Source organism: Equus asinus, chromosome 28 (assembly GCF_041296235.1).
Source record: "Equus asinus isolate D_3611 breed Donkey chromosome 28, EquAss-T2T_v2, whole genome shotgun sequence".
NCBI classification, from domain to species: Eukaryota; Metazoa; Chordata; class Mammalia; order Perissodactyla; family Equidae; genus Equus; species Equus asinus.
In genome coordinates, this window is record NC_091817.1 from 38,090,740 (window position 1) to 38,098,600 (window position 7,861).

Sequence of the window (7,861 nt, forward strand, 5' to 3'; positions counted from 1 at the left end):
TCCTGGAGATGGGGTGGAAGGCAGTTCCAGGGAATTCTGTTTGGCTAACCCCATCATAATAACCCTCACTCCATGGGTCAGCTTCCCAGTATGGGGATTTTGCCAGGTGGTAAATCTCTCTCTTCCTTATAAGACTGAGGAAGTTACCTTAAAATGGGTCTGCGGTCTCATTGGACCCACCATTAAATGGACTTGGATTAGAGCTCCATCTCTCATTTGCCATAATAGTCTCTGACTCTAACTGCTGGACCACACTGACATTCGAGTCTCAGAGCCAGTATCTGACAATTCTTGCAGGTTGGTTATTTCCCTTTCCCCTGTCACTGTCACTCCTGGAAATAGGGCCCTCTGGAAAGGCTTGGGAAAGATTCACAACACACACCTAAGCAACATCAGAGGGTCACTCCTGAAAGGACCCTGGGATCCTCTTGAAAAAGAGGCTCCAGATGTGTAACCTGAATTAGGTCTGGGAACTGGGTAAGAAGCTGTGAGTCTCCATTGCTGGGACTCAAGTTTCTTCTCAGCACCCCTAGAATTTTCCCTCCCATACACATCAGTACCTTAGTAGGCTGCCCATCATTTATTTCATTTCTAGGGACCCCTATGGTCAATTAACTATTGTCCCAAATCCTTATAGGTCAAAACTAATTGCCAGGGGCCGGCCCAGTCACACAGCAGTTAAGTGCGCACGTTCCGCTTTGGCGGCCCCGGGTTCGCCGGTTCGGATCCTGGGTGTGGACACGGCACTGCTTATCAAGCCATGCTGTGGCAGGCGTCCCACATATAAAGTAGAGGAAGATGGGCACGGATGTTAGGTCAGGACCAGCCTTCCTCAGCAAAAAGAGAGGAGGATTGGCAGCAGATGTTAGCTCAGTGCTAATCTTCCTTTAAAAAAACCCCAAAAAACCTAATTGCCAGACTGTGGCTTCTTATGGTAAATGTGCCTACCTATCTTGGATAGTTTGACACTTATTAGGCACATTTTTGTGGCCTTTTTCATGCTGGGATCCCGTTATTCTCTGACTTACAGATGACAGCCACCAGAGAGTTCTTCAAAGATGTTGGTGCCCCAATCACTAATGCACTTTTTAAATTAATTTTTTAAAATCATTTTTGCTGTGGAAGATAATACATATGCAGAAAAGAGCATAGAAATAAATGAACAAAAATGTAGAGCTTAATGAATTATTTTTTAAAATTTCCATAATAGAAATATATTTAGCAAAGCAGAAATAGGATAATATTATATATAATACGTATAATATAGATATAGATAGGATTATCTATATAATTTCTGTGGTAAAGGAAAAATAATTAACAATTCCACTGCCATTTGAATACCAAAATGGACTGAAGAAAAGGAAAAAAGAGATTGTTGAATGTGTTACATGGAAAAATTAGAAAAGCTAGAATTTTATTTATTTATTTTTCCAGCTTTATTGAGATAAATAATTGACATTGTGTAAGTATAAACTGTACGTCTTAGTGATTTTATGTGTGTATATATTACAAAATGCTTGCCATGATAAGGTTCCTCAACACGTCCATCACCTCATACAGTTACAATTCTTTTGCATGTGGTGAGAACTTTTAAAATCTCTCTTAGCAACTTTCCAATAAACAAGACAGTATTGTTAACTATAGTCACCACGCTGTCCATTACGTCCCCAGAACTTATTTATCTTATAACTGCAAGTTTGTACCTTTTAACCTCCTCCACCCATTTCCCCACTCCCCCTAACCACTCACCCCTGGCAACTACCAATCTGTACTTTGTTTCTATGAATTTGATTTTTTTCACATTCCACATATAAGTGAAATCATACGGCATTCGTCTTTCTCTGTCTGACTTATTTCACTTAAAATAATGCCTTCAGGGTCCATTCACGTTGTTGCAAATGGCAGGATTTCCTTACTTTTTATGACTGAATAATATTCCATTGTGTGTGTATACATTTGTATATACACATACATATATGTACATGCCACATTTTCTTATCTATTTCATTCATTGATGGACACTTAGGTTGTTTCCGTGTCTTGGCTACTGTGAATAATCTTTCAAGGAATATAGGAGTGCAGATATCTCTTCAAGACAGTGATTACATTTCCTTCACATGTGTACCCAGAGGTGGAATTGTTGAATCATAATAGTAGTTCTATATTCACGTGCAAAAGAATGAAACTGGATCCCTATCTTACGCCACTCACAAAAATTAACTCCAAATGCATTAAAGACGTCAATGGAAGGCCTGAAACCATAACACTCCCAGAAAGAAACAGGGAAAAAGCTCCTTGACATTGGTCTCGGCAATGATTTTGTGGATATGACACCCAAAGCAGGAGCAAGAGAAGCAAAAACAAACAAGTGGGACTACATCAAACTAAACAGCTTCTGCACAACAAAAGAAACAATCAACAAAATGAAAAAGTAACCTGTGGAATAGGAGAAAATATTTGCAAACCACATATCTGATCAGGGGTTAATAGCCGAAATATGTGAGGAACTCCTACAACTCAATAGCAAAAAACCAAATAATCCAATTTAAAAATGGGCAGAAGATCTGAATAGACATTTTTCCAAAGAATATATTCAGATGGCCAAGAGGTACATAAAAAAGTGCTCAACGTCACTAATCATTAAGGAAATGCAAATCAAAACCACAATGAGATATCACTTCACACCTGTTAGAATGGCCATCATCAATAAAAGCCAAGTGGGCCAGCCCGGTGGCACAGTGGTTAAGTGCCCACATTCCGCTTTGGCAGCCTGGGGTCCGCTGGTTCAGATCCTGGGTGCGGACATGGCACTGCTCGTCAAGCCATGCTCTGGTAGGCGTCCCACCTAGAAAGTAGAGGAAGATGGGCACGGATGTTAGCTCAGGGCCAGTCTTCCTCAGCAAAAAGAGGAGGATTGGCAGATGTTAGCTCAGGGCTGATCTTCCTCAAAAAACGAAACAGAACAGAAAAAGCCGGGAAATAACAAGTGCTGGTAAGGACGTGGAGAAACAGGAACACTTGTGCCCTATTGATGGAAAGGTAAATTGGTGCAGCCACTATGGAAAACAGTATGGAGGTTCCTTAACGAATTGTTTTAAGATGAACACTCATGTAATCACTCCCCAGGTTGTGCAAGCAGCCCAGAGACTTCCCCACGCCATCTTTCTTGCCACACAAACCCCCTTCCTTCCCCTGAAGGTGACCACTCTCCTGACATTCCGTATTCACTCGAGTCTGTTTCTGGATCTCTATTCTGTTTCATTAGTCTGATTGCCTAGACCCGAGGCCACATGGAAACTCGGTTTATAGTAAAGATGGCCTCTCAGATCACTTAAGATGGATGTTTAAATAAATTTTTTTGGAACTAGATAACCATCTGGAAAAAGATAAAATTAGATCCATACTTTAAACCATTTACCAAAATGCCAAATGAATCAGAACTGCATGTAAAAAATAAACCCTAAAAGTGGTAACTCTTTGATATATTCAAACAGATTATATGTATATACATATATATGTATATTCATAGATCTATGAATATATCTATGTATCTACATATATTGTATATTTCAGCTTTGAAGTTGGTTTTTGGGTTGAGATTTTCTTTTCACGCTTTGTAGTTCTATATATCGCTAAAAATGGGAGTTTTTTCATTCATTTTTGTGTGTGTGTGTGTTCCAAACATTTTGTTAAATTCCCTCTTCTACTGATGTAATTGCTCCCATTTTATTTGTCCAAGTGACTTTATACCTTTTCATTCCTTTCCTATAACTTTCATGGGGTCATGGGAAGGAAACTTAGATAAGTGTGATGTTTAATCACCTGCTTAGCAGACACCTTTTTCTTCCTTGTTTTTCCTCTGCCTTCACAGATTTGGTTTTTTTGTGGTTGCTTATTTAAGCCCTTCGTTATGCTGGAGGCTTTTCAAATATCTGAGAATTGAGGGTTGTCCTCTCTTCTGAAATAGTGGATCAAGTGGAATTTTGTGTACATGGGGCTTACCTACCACCAAGGTTGGCATTAGGGTGGCTGGACAGGGAACTAGCCATTCAATGGGGTCGGGGGGCTAAGGATAAGCTAGATTATGTTGCATAATAAACACCCCTCAAGCTCCCAGTGACTTAAAACAACAAAGTTTATTTCTCACTCAAGCCACATTTCTATTATGGGGCTCTGCTCATCCTGGTCACTCAGGGATCTAGGAGGACTGTGGTGTCACCTATGGGTCTCTGGTCTCAGGGGCAGGGAAAAGAATCTAATGAACCACACAGTGGCTCTTAAAGCTTCTGTCAAGAAGTTCACATTTCCTTGATACCAAAGAAGTCCCTGGCGATGCCTCAGTCTAGCAGGGATGTGTCCTCGTTCTCTGGGAGAGGCATCCTTTTTGGGTGAGCAGTAATAGGGCTACAACACAGAAGGTTCTTTGGAGAGAAGTGCTTGGATGTATGGCCCGGGCAAGGTGGGTGGAGACACACCTGGCTGGCACTGCTGGATGCCGGGGGAAGGAAAGGAAGCACTTAGGTATTTTATGCATCACAGGAACAGCTGTGGGCTGCCATTCAGCAGGCAAGGGACTGCTTAGGGAGTTGAGGCAAGATAAGAAAGCATCATTCCTTGTTAGGTGACGAGAAGGGTAAAATTCTAAAACTATATTTTTAAAAATCAAATTATTCCTTTCTGAGTGTGAATTAGGAATCAGTGCTCTTTCTCACTACCCTTCCAGAACATTCAAAGCTTCTACAGTGAGTCTATGCCTCACTGACAACCAACCCACAAAAATGCAAAAGATGTTCCCTCCCCCGAGGCTTGCTGAACTGTGGGTATCAGGACCAGCCTGTTCCTCTGAGAATATAGAATTAACACTTTTCATCCAACAACTGTTTCTGCTCCTGAGACTAATCCAGGCTCTTTCTGGCAGCGTGGCTTCTCTCCAGAAAGAAGGCTGGGTGAGGTAGAACATATGGTGTCTGCAGGCAGAGGGATCTGAATTCAATCCTCTCTTTGCTATAAAATAACTTTGCCTTTTCCTTCTTTTTTTAAGTTAAAAATGTAATACATATTCATTGCAAAAATAATTCAAACAATTCATAAATATATAAAGTAAAAATGAAGGCCTTCCTGCAATATTTCTTTGGGATGTATAATTTGTCATATGGGTAATGACAGGGCTGCCTCCCCACAGCTCTTCCTGTGAAGCCCATCTCCATGAAACACCACACTAGAGACCACTCAAGGGAAGGCTCTGGAGTCTCCGCTTTCTTTGCTATAAATAAAATAACTAAACTTTAAGACTTGAGCATACTTAAAAATATATTTTAAAAAATACCAAAGGAACCAGCCCTCATGGCCTAGTGGTTAAAGTTCGGCACTCTCACTGCTTCAGCGGCCCAGATTCCTTTCCTGGTCTTGGAACCACACCACCTGTCTGTCAGTTGCCATGCTGTGGTGGTGGCTCACATTACGAGAACTAGAAGGACTTACAACTAGGATGTACAACTGTGCACGGGGGCTTTGGGGAAGAAAAAAAAAAACGGAGAAGATTGGCAACAGATGTTAGCTCAGGCGAATCTTTCCCTGCAGAGAAAAATATCAAAGTCACCTTAACCAAGTGCTCAAGGTTAGCGTCACCAGCCTATATTTACATAAATACATGATTGAATAAATTCATAAATGGGGAAGTGACAACTCTCCCATGCAGAAGTTTCAAATAATTTATGTAGCTGCTCCTTAAGTGTGTGCTGTGCTGCACATAGTGACTTCCTCCTGAAGAGTAAAAAGTAGAGAAAGGGGGACAAAAGAGAACTTTACAGTGGAGAGACCTGACAAACAGTACCACAGCCAGGTCATCAAGGTCAACATCAGTGACCTTGACGACACCGATATGTTATGTTATAGTCTGTGCCTTTGATGTGATGAAAATGAAACTTTACCTCTGTGATCTTCCTCCCCAAAACCCATAACCCCAGTCTGATCAAGAGAACATCAGACAAATACCAATAGAGGGACTACCTACAAAATACCTGACGAGTTCTCAACACTGTCAAGGTCATCAATGACAAGGAAAGTCGGAGAAACTGTTGCAGCCAAGAGGAGCCTAAGGAGACATGACGAATAAATGTAATGTGGAGTCCTGGATGAGACTTCAGGACAGAAAAAGGATGCTAGAGGAAACTGAGGAAATCTGAAGAATAATAATGTATTAATATTGGTTCATTAATTATAATAAATGTACCACACTAAATGTAAGATGTTAACAATAGAGGAAACGGGGTGCAGGGCAGGGCGTATTTGTGGGAACCCTCTGTACTATCTTCTCAATTTTTCTCTAAGTTTAAAACTATTTGGGGGCCAGCCTGGTGGCATAGCGAAGTGTGCATGTTCCGCTTCGGCAGCCTGGGGTTCGCCAGTTCGGATCCCAGATGTGGACATGGCACTGCTTGACAAGCCATGCTGTGGCAGGCGTCCCACATGTAAAGTAGAGGAAGATGGGCATGGATGTGAGCTCAGGGACAGTCTTCCTCAGCAAAAAAGAGGAGGATTGGCAGATGTTAGCTCAGGGCTAATCTTCCTCAAAAACAAAAACAAACTATTTGAAAAAACATAATCTATAAACAACTTTTTTTAATGTAAGAAGTCAGGGAAGAAAGTGTCCATAGACCCAACCAATCAGGAGCATCCACTTTAGACTGTATGGGAGAAAGAAATAGTTTTGTTGTGTGAATCTACTGAAATCTGGGTTGTGTTTTTATTCTTGTCCTTAAAGTGAGAGTACAATTAGGGTTTAAAATCTAGGATTCCCATTTACTGAGTTTATTTCAATGACTACCTTTCTCATTTCTAAAATTTCTAATCTTGGGGCCAGCCCCATGGCTCAGTGGTTAAGTGCGCACGTTCTGCTTCAGCATCCCAGGGTTTGCTGGTTCGGATCCCGGGTGCGGACATGGCACCACTTGCCAAGCCATGCTGTGGTAGGCGTCCCACATATAAAGTAGAGGAAGATGGGCACGGATGTTAGCTCAGGGCCAGTCTTCCTCAGCAAAAAGAGGAGGATTGGCAGCAGTTAGCTCAGGGCTAATCTTCCAAAAAAAAAAAAATTCTAATCTTATTTTATTCCTGCCCAATGTTAAACTGTCTCTCTGAAAACAAATGACCCTAATTTGTGGCGTTTGCTGATTTCTGTGGTGTAAATACTCCCACCACAGCCAGTTTCAAGCTACTGATGATTTACCAACCAACTCTGGTAGGCGGGCTCTTGTGGTTTCAGCACACCACTACTTTTGTCTAAATTTACTTCATAATTTCTTGCTCTTTTTTTAGTGAAATGTATTCTCTTTCTCGCATCCAAACATATTTAATCTTTTATCAGACCATTCCATAAAATTAGTGTTATCTGGGGTGAATTTGTTTTGATATTATTTGCAGTCTTAGCGTTAGATTTCATCTCTCCCCAGTTTCTGGATGTGTTTAGCACTTGGCTCCATCCAGCTCCCCACCTCCTTGGCCCTTATTCCAGAACCAGGCCTGCTGACATTTTGGAGCTCCTGCCCCTCCGTGACCCGGGTATATCACAGACCAGGCAGGCAGTCAACAGGATTGTGTCAGTTACCGGTTGCAAGGGCCGGGGGTCCTAGTCCTCCCGCTGCCTTTCTGGGCCTGAGTCTTAGTAAAAGTCTCAGGTCCAGCTGGGGTGCCAGTAAAGTTCCAGTCCAGCTCCCGCCCGGCAGCGAGCCTGACTTTGGCTCCGGTCCTGTGTACAGTGCTTCAGCGCTTCGAGTCCCCTCTACTTCACGGGCCGTAACAGCCTGGAACTACTCTGTTTCTGGACTGGCGCCCAACGAGCTTTTGGCTTCAGCCACCACAA